The 13,659-nt window shown below is 48.3% G+C and overlaps 1 protein-coding gene across 1 annotated transcript in view; it reads left to right on the top strand.

Moving 5' to 3' along the window:
* The window catches only part of shank3a (SH3 and multiple ankyrin repeat domains 3a), a 299,427-nt gene that overhangs the window by 182,902 nt on the left and 102,866 nt on the right, over positions 1-13,659 (top strand).

Here is a 13,659-nt window from a genome sequence, read left to right as displayed (position 1 = left end):
ACGGGGATCGCCAGTTCGAATCCCCATGTGACCTCCAGCATGGTCGGGCGTCCCTACAGACACAGTTGGCCGTGTCTGTGGGTGAGAAGCCAGATGTGGGTGTGTGTCCTGGTCGCTGTACTAGCGACTCCTCTTGTCAGTTGGGGCGTCTGTTCGGGGGGGGGGGGGAATAGCATGATCCTCCCACGTGCTACGCCCCCTGGTGAAACTCCTCACTGTCAGGTGAAAAGAAGCGGCTGGCGACCCCACATGTACCGCAGGAGATATGTGATAGTCTGCAGCCCTTCCCGGATCAGCAGAGGGGGTGGAGCAGAGACCGGGACAGCTCGGAAGAGTGGGGTAATTGGCCAAGTAGAACTGAGGAGAAAAGGGGGGGGGGATAAAAAAAAGTGCATGAACAAAGTCAGACACGTGCAGCGTAGACTCCCAGGAGGAGATAGGAGGCAGCATTTGCTGCTTCAGACAATTTGTCGTCCCCCCCCCCCCGCCCCCGCCCCCATGAGAGCACTAACCGCACGTTTAGCACATTCTCCTCCTCAACAAGGTGACACACATAAGCGTATGCTTCCATCTGCAAATACACACATACACATACAAACACACCACATGCACCTTCTACAAACGCCATTATAAATCTTACAGACAGCCGTGAAAATGAAACCAGCGCAAATAACGGTGAGATTAGACATTCACAAACATGATTAATGGGCTTTGGCCGCACCCAGTGTGCACAGAATATTAACACTGCCATGGGCAGTGGAGGATACCTGGACCAGCTACACACACAGACACACACAAGAGCACAGTGGGCCTTACTGGATTATGCTCAGAAAGCAGCTCGACCATGATTCTGATCTGAGGCAGCACACGCTGGCTCAGCCACCTAACGTATGAGTACACTGAACACCTTACATACAACTGTGATACTTTACTTTTTTTTTTACCCCCCCCCCCCCTGTTTTTTTCTTCTCCCCCCAATTGTACCTGGCCAGTTATCCCACTCTTCCAAGCCATCCTGGTTGCTGCTCCACCCCCTCTGCTGATCCGGGGAGGTCCACAGACTACCACATGCCTCCTGCGGTACATGGGGAGTCACCAGCCGCTTCTTTTCACCTGACAGTGAGCAGTTTCACCAGGGGGACGTAGCATGTGGGAGGATCATGCTACTCCCCCTGGTTACCCCTCCCCTGCGAACAGGTGCCCTGACAGACCAGAGGAGGCGCTAGTGCAGCGACCAGGACACATACCCACATCCGGCTTCCCACCCACAGACACGGCCATTGTGTCTGTAGGGACACCCGACCAAGCCAGAGGTAACACGGGAATTCGAACCGGCGATCCCCGTGTTGGTAGGCAATGGAATAGACCGATATGCTACCGGGATGCCCCTACTTTACTTTTAAATCTGTTGTCTGTAGGTACGCCTCCTTTAAACCATTTCTAGTTGCTCTCTAATAACTGCTACAATTATTTGCAAACTAGCATGCAGAAGTACACGTGGTTTGTGTCTGGAACAAGGCTTTAAATAGAACTAATGCTGGACTGGATGAGAAGATGAATGAAGGGCTTGTGTTTTTGGACCACTAAGACTAAAATGCATCCATTCGTAACCAAGCAACAGATGCCAAGAGAAATTTCATCTCTGATGCGACTGTTTTTTAGACAGAGGGGGGGGGGGAAAGTAATCTCACATTGTGTGAATTTCAAAGCATTTGGTTCTGAGGAACAATCTGCACACGTTGTTTTCATACTTTGCCAGTATTTCAAAAAGCATTGATTCTGTTCACTTTTTAAGTGAATCTTGCAGCTTAGTTTGGATGAGTGCCTATGTGGTAAGTGTTGAATTTTATACAGAATCATTGTTCGCTTCCCACCGTGAGCTCATAGAACATTAATTAGGCATCCTCTGTCTGCTAGCAGCATGAAGTGTGTGTGTGTGTGTGTGTGTGTGTGTGTGTGTGTGTGTGTGTGTGTGTGTGAATTTCTTGGTGTGAGAGAGCGGGAAACATATTGAAGGTAATTACCTCCCACAAGTTAGAAAGACAACATCTTTTAAGTATTCAGCAACTAGCTGTACTAATATCCTATACACACTATATGTACAAAAGTATTGGGACACACCTCTTAATCATTGAATTCAGGTGTTTCATTCAGACCCATTGCCACAGGTGTATAAAATCCAGCAGCTAGCCATGCAGGCTGCATTTACAAACTTGTGTGAGAGAATGGGAGCTCAGTGAATTCAAGTGTGGTACTGTCATAGGATGCCACCTTTGTAATAAGTCAGTTCGTGAAATCTCTTCCCTGCTGGATATTCCACGGTCAACTGTAAGTGGTATTATTGAAAAGTAGAAGCGTTTAGGAACAACAGCAACTCAGCCAGGAAGTGGCAGACCACGTAAAGTCACACAGCGGGGTCAACGAGTGCTGAGGCGCATAGTGCGTAAAAGTCACCAACGCTGTGTTGACTCAATAACTGCAGAGTTACAAACTTCCTCTGGCATTAACATCAGCACAAAAACTGTGTGCCGGGAGCTTCATGGAGGGGTTTCCATGGCCGAGCAGCTGCATGCAAGCCTTACACCACCAAGCACAATGCCAAGTGTTGGATGGATGGTGTAAAACACACTGCCACTGGACTCTGGAGCAGTGGAAATGTGTTCTGTGGAGTGATGAATCGCGCTTCTCTGTCTGGCAGTCTGATGGACGAGTCTGGGTTTGGTGGATGCCAGGAGAACGTTACCTGCCTGACTGCATTGTGCCAACTGTAAAGTTTGGTGGAGGAGGGATAATGGTAGGGGGTTGTTTTTCAGGGGTTGGGCTAGGCCCCTTAGTTCCAGTGAAGGGAAATCTTAATGCTTCAGCATACCAAGACATTTTGGACAATTCTATGCTTCCAACTTTGTGGGAACAGTTTGTGGGGGGGTCCTTTTCTGTTCCAGCATGACTGTGCCCCAGTACACAAAGCAAGGCCCATTAAGACATGGTTGGGTGAGTTTGGTGTGGAAGAACTTGACTGGCCCACACAGAGCCCTGACCTAAACCCCATCAGACACCTTAGGATGAACTAGAACAGAGATTGCGAGCCAGGTCTTCTCGTCCAACATCAGTGTCAGACCTCACAAATGCTCTTCTGGATGAATGGGCAAAAATTCCTACAGACACACTCCAAAATCTTGTGGAAAGCCTTCCCAGAAGAGTGGAAGCTGTTATAGCTGCAAACGGGGGACCAACTCCATATTAATGCCTATGGATTTAGAATGAGAACATTCACAGACATTTAGAATGGGACGTCATAAAAACTCCTGTAGGTGTAATGGGCAGGTGTCCCCAGGTGTCCCGATACTTTTGTCCATATAGTATATCTATATATGGAAGGCATCTCTCTCTCTCTCTCTCTCTCTCTCTCTCTCTCTCTCTCTCTCTCTCTCTCTCTCATGCAAGTTCTTCAATCTCTTGTGCACATAAGCTCAACTGCACACACAGAGCACATCTTTTTTCTGACTTCATAAAAGAACTAGTATCCCCATATAACATGCGTGATTCTGTCATGTTTGCTGTCTTTCGTTGCCCCATTAACTTATGTCACTGTATCTACTTTTCTTCTACTTATGAATTCCAGCCTGATAACTCCTAATCAGTGTTACTGTTACCGTTTCCCTGTGCTCATCAGAAATCCACATCTCAGAGAAAACACAAGTTATTGCATCTTAAATTCACAATCCTGGGATCTCTGGTTCGAATCCCCGTGTTACCTTCAGCTTGGTTGGGCATCCCTACAGACAATTGGCTGTGTCTGCAGGTGGGAAGCCGGATGTGGGTATGTGTCCTGGTCGCTACACTAGCACCTCCTCTGGTCAGTCGGGGGCCCTGTTCGGGGGGGGGGTACTGTGGGGAATAGCGTGATCCCCCCCTTGCTACGTCCCCCTGGTGAAACTCCTCACTGTCAGGTGAAAAGAAGCGGCTGGCGACTCCACATATCGGAGGAGGCATGTGGTAGTCTGCAGCCTTCCCTGGATTGGCAGAGGGGGTAGAGCAGCGACTGGGATGGCTCGTAAGAGTAGGGTAATTGGCCAAGTACAATTGGGGAGAAAAACGGGGGAAAAAAATCCCCAAAAAAGAAAAGAAAGAAATGTCAGTCTCTGAGATTATAAATTTGAATCGGTGTTTGTGTTTGTTTTTATCAGATTGACAGTGATCATGATATTCAGCTGCAAGAGAGAAAGTGAGAGGAAATGAACCTTTACCTGAAAACATATTTCCACTATAACAGCTTCTTGTCAGTGATAGCAAGTTCGCTTAACTATTATGCTACTACCCCCAGTCCACTCCACCCAGCCCAGCCCCTGCCAGGCATGGATATTTCAGCAGTCTACTTTATTAACCCTGTCTGTGGGAGAGTCTGGTGGTCCATAGAGATGGGAAATGGTTCTAATGTGCATGTGTGTCTGTGTGTGTGGGGGGGGTGCATGGGTGGAATGGGGGGGCTAAAAGCAGGATTTGGGAGGAGAATAGAGAGTGTATTCAATGTTTCCCAGGAGAAATCAGTTTGAGCCCCATGTGGACCTGAGGGCATTCAGTTTATTAAGACTGGACTTAACTCATGCCATACATTGCTTTGTGCATGTATGTGTTTGCGGGCGTGTGTGCGCGCGTGCGTTTGTGCGTGTGTATTTGTGTTCTTGTTCTTGGTTTCAGGCGTCCTGTATCTCTAATTTTGCATAACATGCTGCAAGGCTTGATGGTAAACCATTGACTTGCCCAGGGATTGTTACTGGACTAAGCAAATGGAAAGGTCTTCTTCTTCTTTACTCTTCTTCTTCTCCTCCTCCTCCCGTCAGGGGTCACTACAGCGGATCATCCGTTTCCATCTCTTCCTGCCCTCTTCATCTTCCTCTGTCACACCAACCATCTGCATGTCCTCCCCCACCACATCCATAAACCTCCTCTTTGGCCCTTTTTCTCCCCAATCATGTTCAGCCAATTACCCCACTCGTCCGAGCCATCCCGGTCGCTGCTGCACCCCCTCTGCTGATCCAATCCAGGGAGGTCTGCAGCTCTTTGGCCTTCCTGTATGTTACCTTAGGAAAGGTAACATACAATATTAGCTAGTGTGTTGATGCATGCTCGATAATCCAGGTAAGAGCATCAGAGAAGGTTGGTCAGTTCATGTGGATACGTTTACTGACAGATACGTTTCGTCACTCATCTAAGTGACCTCTTCAGGGGAAGTCAGACTGAAGAGGTCACTTAGATGATGATGAAACGTATCTGTCAGTAAACGTATCCACATGAACTGACCGACCTTCTGTGAATATTAACTAGTGGAGAAGTAGTAAAGAGGAATGGCAAAGAAAAAAAATGGAAGGCTGAGGAGAATGAAACAAAGAGGAAAAGGTGTGTTTGTGTTAGGATGTAAACATGCATGAATGCTTGTGTGACTGATTGTGCATGTACATATCTGTGTTACTGCTGATACTGGACATGGCCTAAGGGAAGGACATTGATGTCATAGCTTACACTTCTTGTTGTCCAATCAGAGAAGCAGCAGGGTGCAAGGTCCCGCCTATGCACCTACTTGCTCCCTGCCGGCCGCGCCACCTGTCCTCTTATTACACTCTCGTTCTCTCTCTTCCCCGCTCACTCCTCCACACACCGTCTAACCCAAACCTGCCCGTACGGTGAATTTTACATTGAAGGACTGTCATACATGCAAGTCACAACAGCAACTGCAATAGCTAATTAACCGAGATAATTAACCACACACACAAAGGCAGAGTGCCAATTACAAATAACAAAACACCAGTTACACAATTAATTAGTATATGAATACACATTTAATGGTGCTGCATAACGTACTGCCATGTGTTGAAACAAATGCATCAACAGCCAATTCTGTTATCTGCCCCCCCTCCCTTTTTTTTCTCTTCCCTATTGTACTTGGCTGATTACCCAACTCTACCGAGCCGTCCCGGTCGCTGCTGCACCTCCTCTGCCGATCCGGGGAGGGCTGCAGACTCCCACATGCCTCCCCCGATACATGTGGAGTTGCCAGCCGCTTTTTTCACCTGACAGTGAGGAGTTTTGCCAGGGTGACGTAGCGCGTGGGAGGATCACGCTATTCCCCCCCAGTGCTCCCTCCCCCCCAAACAGGCGCCCCGACTGACCAGAGGAGGCGCTGTGCAGCGACCAAGACACATACCCACATCTGGCTTCCACTCGCAGACACGGCCAATTGTGTCCGATTCGAACCGCCGATCCCCGTGTTGGTAGGCAACGGAATAGACCTCCACGCCACCCGGAAGTCCCCCTCATTATCTGCTTCTGACTTACCTACAATTGCTCTGTCATTTACAGCATGTCATGTGATGTGGGATGTTGGCACAACCAGAGAGCACCTTAAGATATGTAGTAAAAACAAGATCGTTGTGAGTAACAGGTTGTTTTTTTTTACCCTGAACAATGACTGAATGCTTTGCAAGTACAAGTGTGTGTGTGTGTGAACATGGTTGTCTCAGGGTCATGTCTGATGTGTTGCCTGCAGCAGCTTTTTGCAAATCAGTTCCTGATTTATGGGCGCAATAATTTATCCATCCATTATCCAAGCCGCTTATCCCAACCGGGGTCGCGGGGATGCCGGAGCCTATCCCAGCAATCACTGGGCGGCAGGCGGGGAGACACTCTGGACAGGCCGCCAGGCTATCACAGGGCCGAGACACACATACACATTCACACCCAGGGACAATTTAGCACAGCCGAGTCACCTGACCTACATGTCTTTGGACTGTGGGAGGAAACCAGAGCCCCCGGAGGAAACCCACGCAGACACGGGGAGAACATGCAAACTCCACACAGAGGACAACCCCAAGGTTGGACTACCCCGGGGCTCGAACCCAGGACCTTCTTGCTGTGAGGCGACCACACTAACCACTGTGCCACCGTGCAGCCCATAATTTATTCAAAAAGTAGTACTTATGCCTTGAACGCTCCATGTTTAGCTGCGTCCCCCCCAATGTAGTGGATCCTGCAAAAGTAAATAAAGAGCTTCTACAAAACCAGCCAATTTAGTTGCAATTAAGACTTTGCTTTGTATAGAGCTCCTTGCATCAGGGCCCAAACCGTCAGCCAGTCCCCATGCCAACACATGACGTGTCTTCATCATGTGATGATAAGAACTAGAGGCTCGGTGCTCATTATGCTACTTGTGTGTACCGAGGCAGGAAGTCCATCATTTATGCAGCACACTCGGCTCTGGTCAATCACAACAATTAGCGGTGTGATGAACGACTCGAAAACAAACAATCTATCACTGATTTATCAACAATCAACAGGCGATCAATGGCTGGACGGCAGCTAATCAATTACTGGCAGGCTCTGACAGAGGACTCCGTAGTGTTTTTCCTTCTGTCACAACTCCGAGAATAGAGGGTGCGGTCTGTCATCGCTCAGTGCATCCACCTGTTTTTCAGCGTGTGGATGGAAAACGCAGACTGTGATGCAGGGGCAGGGACGTAAACTCGCCCCGTGGCAGGCGATGTGGAGAACGATCACAAGCAGAACTCAGTTTGTCACGCCGCCGTTGCATCCCGTGTGCATCCCGTGTGCATCCCGTGTGCGCTCCGCGTGTGTGTTGATGCTGTTCTGAGCAAGTGCAGGTAAGAACGAGTGTTGGTAACCTACAGCGGCCACACGGTAGGTAGTAGGAAATGCCTGACATTAGAAAAAAGAGACAGAGACGGGGGGTAACTATTTAGCAGGTAGCCTGTTCTATTTCTGTCTGCCCCTCAGGGAGGACGCAGGGAAGAAAAGAGAGAGAGACTGGGAAGTGGAATAAAAAGAGAGCAGGAATGTGATGTAGATCCCCTCAAGCGTGGGAGGGAGAGATGGAGGAGGAGCAGATAAGAAGAGGAGAGGGATCCCTCTGAGTCAGCCTTGGAGATTTCCGTCCTCCTCCTCCTCCTCTTGCAGCGTAACTTGCTCCACCCCGTCTGTGATTCTGTCTTCCCTGCTCGCTTTCCTCCTTTACTCGCCGCTCTAATTCTGACTCTGATGTCATTCATAAATAGTTCTCTTTCTCATTCTCTCCATCGGTTTATTTTTTTTTCTGAAACTTTGTCAAGTCATCTTTTCTCATTCTTTTCTTGTGCTTTCCCTCCCTCTCTCTCTCACTCCCTCTGTCTCTCTCTCTTGCTCTCTCTCTCTCGCTCCCTCTCTCTCTCCCTCTCACTCTCACCCTCTGTCTCCCTCTCTTGCTCGCTCTCTCTCGCTCTCTCTCTCTTGCTCTCTCTCTCTTTCTTGCTCGCTCTCTCTTCACTTTCTGCGTCTCTCCCCTCATCCCTCATTCTCTCTCTCTGCTGAATACTGATGAGCTATGGACTGCGCTACTCCCCAGCTCTCCTCGGAGCATAAGGAGTCCTGAACACGCACGCACACAAGCACTTCCACGCAACCACCACAATACACCACAAAAAAAAGAAAAAGACAAGCGTATCAGGGCATTTTATCTTGTTTGGAGTCTCTTATGATTAATTCAGGATATTGCTGGTAACAGTTTCTAGCCTGCTGGCAGAGAGTGTTGCTTGTTTCAGGAAAGCGGACTGGTTTCATGATTATGAGGCTTGTTGTAAGGCGCTTTCACCGAGCAGAAAAATAAATCTTAAAAGAAGAAACTTTATTTGAGATGATTTTTCTTTTCCAGAGTCAAAGTCTTAAAACGAGTCCTATCATGATGAAATGGGCACACTTTCTGGAAACAAGCAGTAGTTTCTGCCAGGAGGGCTAGAAAAATTTGATGTTCTTGAAGTAAGCACTATCTGACTTAAAACAAGATGAAATACCTTGATAAGCACACACACACACACACACACACACACACACACGAGATCCGGGGAGGGCTGCAGACTACCACATGCCTCCTCCCATACACGTGGAGTCACCAGCTGTTTCCTTTCACCTGACAGTGAGGAGTTTCACCAGGGGGACGTAGCGCGTGGGAGGATCACGCTATTCCCCCCAGTCCCCCTCCCCCCCCGAACAGGCGCCCCGACCGACCAGAGGAGGCGCTAGTGCAGCAACTAGGACACACACCCACATCCGGCTTCCCATCCGCAGACACATCTAATTGTGTCTGTAGGTACGCCCAACCAAGCCAAAGGTAACGCGGGGATTTGAACCAGCGATTCCCATGTTGGTAGGCAGCGGAATAGACCTCCACGCTGCCGGGACGCCCTTGTTTCTCATTTTAACATGTTCCCCCTGCTAGTTACTGGATTGTGCTGTACTCGATCCCTCCCCGCTCCACTCCCTTCAGTGAGTGTGTTTACATGCACAGTTCAGTGGAGCTATGGTTACAGCTCCATTAGGCCATGTGACTGGACTACTGTCGCTGTCCCAGTATACAAGAACTGGGGGAGAATCCATTTATTGATGGAAGTATGTCCGACCCCGGTACAGTAGGTGGTGATATGCCCCCTTTCAGCTGGTTGCTATTGGACCTTCTTCCGGTCGACCTGTTGCGTCACATAGCAAACAAGCAACAAACAAGTTAGCTACAGGCCTGTCTGAGCTGCTTCCACTGAACACGGATTTGCTCAGGGGTTCTTTTAAATCCCGCCTCGTCCACCTTTTCCACCACTTTCTTAAAGAGTTCGCCATTCCGTGCTCTCCTTCCATCCATGTCCTTTAGGATGTTCACCTCCTTTAGCCGACACAACATGAAGTTTGTCTCCTCGTCTGTCCAGAAATGTGTGGTTCTCGCTCCAGAACTCGCCATGTTGATACTGTTGACACTACGCTGTTCCACTTCCGGGTGAAAGACCGCCGCGGGAACTATGGATCATGTGCAGAACGCCTAGGCCAGTTCGGGGCCGATTGAAGCGTGTACATGCCAGAGTAAATCCATCCCCAACCGCATCATCTAGGTGTGTTGGTCCCACTTCCAGACATTCCATTTAGTACGACTTCAGCCGGACCAACACGTCTACATGTGTTTTAAAAGTCTAGTATTAGTCGCACTAACACAATAAATCCACTTCTTCTAACGTCATGTAAACGTACTGAGAGGCCTTCCAACAAGATTTGTCTGTACTCATCATGTGTGTTCTCAGGTAATGAGTGAAGTAAGCAACATGCAATACATAATACCCAATACATAATACATCATACCTCGTTTATTGTTTTTGTTTCTGTATCTCCATCCCTGCATCTCTCTCTTTCTCAATATAGCTCGAGATATATGTGTATATATATATATATGTGTGTGTGTGTGTGTGTGTGTGTGTGTGTGTGTGTGTGTGTGTGTGTGTGTGTGTGTGTGTGTGTGTCCCTTAATTTATAAACATGCAGCTCTGCGCTCTCTCTATTACAGTGGATTGAACAGTGGAGGTTTAATAAAGAGTGCAGGGCTCAAAATCTAATAACGGCCCCACTCTGCTTATTGCACTGTTCTCCCACCCTCACACACACACACAGGGGGGTTTAGGCACTAAGACACATACCCTTTCCTCAGAAAATCCTTATTCAGCAAGTCTCCTCACACACCACACACACACACACACACACACACACACACGAGTGCATACTCCATACGTAGTGGCACTGCAAAGTGTTAACAGTAAAACGTAATCAAGGTTGTGAGCGTTCAGTGTACAGCGTAGGAGAAGAGCCGGGTGTGCCTTGTGGTTTAGTGGGGAATGATGCTTATGTCACACCACCACATAAGAATTACACACAGTTGTTTTTGTGTTCATTAAAACGGTTTGGGGAGTTTTATTAAGGTGCCAGGGCAGTGGCCCTTTTATTTCCTCCATATTGATTTAATTCAGCAGTTAAATAACAGAATATATTTCTTGTGCCTGAACAGAATTCAGATAGGCGGCTACTCCTATACCCACATGTCCAAATTCTGGTCGGTTGGCGATGACGATCTCCCAGTTTTGGCAAAGCTGTTCTCAAATCAAAGACTCCATCGGAAAGACTACCATGTTAAAGGTAGAAGTTGGTGAGCTCATCGGCTGAAGGATATTTGCCATATATTTTGTTCCCCAACCCCTTTTTCTCCCCCGTTGTACTTGGCCAATCACCCCACTCCTCCGAGCCATCCCGGTCGCTGCTCCACCCCCTCTGCCGATCCGGGGTGGGGGTGGGGGGGCTGCAGACTACCACGTCTCCTCCCATACATGTGGAGTCGCCAGCCGCTTCTTTTCACCTGACAGTGAGGAGTTTCACCAGTGGGACGTAGCACGTGGGAGGATCACACTATTCCCCCCAGTCCCCCCTCCCCCCCAAACAGGCGCCCCGACTTACCAGAGGCGGTACTAGTGCAGCAACCAGGACACGTACCCACATCCAGCTTCCCACCCACAGACACGGCCGATCGTGTCTGTAGGGACGCCGACCAAGCCGGAGGTGATCTTTGCCATATTAACAGTGGGAACCTCGAACCTGTGCACCAATCAATCAGCTGGCTTTTTATAACTGCTGTCTTTTCTCTGTTTTTCAAAAATGATCACCTAATGGTTTAAAAAGGTAGATAGATAGATAGATAGATAGATAGATAGATAGATAGATAGATTTAGTTATGCCAGTCAACTTCAGGTTTAGCACATATTGAAAAACACTGGCTACGCTTTAGAAGGTCCTTGAGAAAAAGGATCAGGAGTACTTTCTTGTTGCTAGTTTCTTGGTTTGGAGGTATGCATTATTGCATGCAGGGTTGGCCAGAATACTTTGAATTGTTTAGTGTCTGAATACTGAATAGACTGTCCTAAATGTAATCAGTAGTCTATTTGGTTACAATACTCAAAAAGAGTAACTTATTTGATTACATTTAGAATGCATGCTCAAAAGGCAGATGTGAAGCAGTTTTACTGCATCATAAAGAGTGTTTGTACCACATTGTTGCTGACACATGGGTGTGCCTCCATGTCACCATCTCAGCATGTGTTGACCATCTGCCAGTTGCTGCTGCACTCTACCAGCGTCAGGTGCTCACAGGAGGAAATGCATGCCTGCTGAGTTTTAAAAAAAGATTATGGGGCGTCCGGGTAGTGTAGCGGTCTATTCCGTTGCTTACCAACACGGGGATCTCTGGTTCGAATCCCCGTGTTACCTCCAACTTGGTCAGGCGTCCCTACAGACACAATTGGTTGTGTCTGCGGGTGGGTAGCCGGATGTGGGTATATGTCCTGGTCACTGCATTAGCGCCTCCTCTGGTCAGTAGGGGCGCCTGTTTAGGGGGGAGGGGAAACTGGGGGGAATAGCGTGATCCTCCCATGCGCTATATCTCCCGGGTGACACTTCTCACTGTCAGGTGAAAAGAAGCAGCTGGTGACTCCACATGTATGGGAGGACGCATGTGGTAGTGTGCAGCCCTCACCGGATCGGCCAAGGGGGTGGAGCAGAGACCAGGATGGCTCAGAAGAGGGGGGGTTATTGGCCGGATACAATTGGGGAGAAAGGGGGGGGGGTTAATAGTTTTAAAAAAATATTACTTTTAATTAGGAGTAGGGTTGATGCCAGGGCAATAAGGTTCACTATGGGGGGGCTTTTTAGTTGACCTCACCTAACCATTATTATCATTATATTGCATGACCATGAAATAGGATGGAACTACACTGCAGCATGCACACACATGCACTATCACATGAACTGTGATGCACAGAGTGACTCCGTCATGGCAAATGAGATGTTCCCCGTGTGTTGCTGAGTTACAGACTGCAGCCACAGCTTTAAAAGACCGTTTCCTCCCATTGTTTTCAGCTTTACGTGAGCTCACCAGCCCCCCAAACACAAACACAGCCCCACCTGTAACCCCAAAGCCCTTTAGGAGGGAAGACTTTTAAAAATACTCTTCTCACAATCTATATAAAGTAACTGTAATCTGAGTACTGGTGTTACGAAGTGTAATGTAGGCTGAATACAAATACTTCATCTCTGTATTCTGAATATGTCTACCACTACAACTACTACTACTACTGCTACTACTACTACTACTACTACTACTACTTTCAGCTGCTCCCGTTAGGGGGCGCCACAGCAGATCATCCGTTTCCATCTCTTCCTGTCCTCTGCATCTTCCTCTGTCACACCAGCCACCTGCATGTCCTCCCTCACCACATCCATAAACCTCCTCTTTGGCCTTCCTCTTCTCCTCTTCCCTGGCAGCTCCATATTCAGCATCCTTCTCCCAATATACCCAGCATCTCTCCTCCACACATGTCCAAACCATCTCAATCTTGCCTCTCTTGCTTTGTCCCCGAACTGTCCAACCTGAGCTGTCCCTCTAATATACTCCTTCCTAATCCTGTCCTTCTTCATCACTCCCAATGAAAATCTTATCATCTTCATCTCTGCCACCTCCAGCTCCTCCTCCTGTCTTTTCATCAGTGCCACTGTCTCCAAACCATATAACATAGCTGGTCTCACTACCATCTTGTAAACCTTCCCTTTAACTCTTGCTGGTACCCTTCTGTCACACATCACTCCTGACACACTTCTCCACCCACTCCACCCTGCCTGCACTCCCTTCTGCACCTCTCTTCTGCACTCCCCGTTACTTTGGACAGTTGACCCCAAGTATTTAAACTCATACACCTTTGTCACCTCTACTCCTTGCATCCTCACCTTTCCACTGTATTGTGAATATGCAGCTCCATCATT

The sequence above is a fragment of the Lampris incognitus genome, chromosome 6 (genome assembly GCF_029633865.1).
Source record: "Lampris incognitus isolate fLamInc1 chromosome 6, fLamInc1.hap2, whole genome shotgun sequence".
In the NCBI taxonomy this organism is placed as follows: domain Eukaryota; kingdom Metazoa; phylum Chordata; class Actinopteri; order Lampriformes; family Lampridae; genus Lampris; species Lampris incognitus.
The sequence above is the reverse complement of the archived record's forward strand: the minus strand, read 5'-3'. Positions and strand labels throughout refer to the sequence as shown.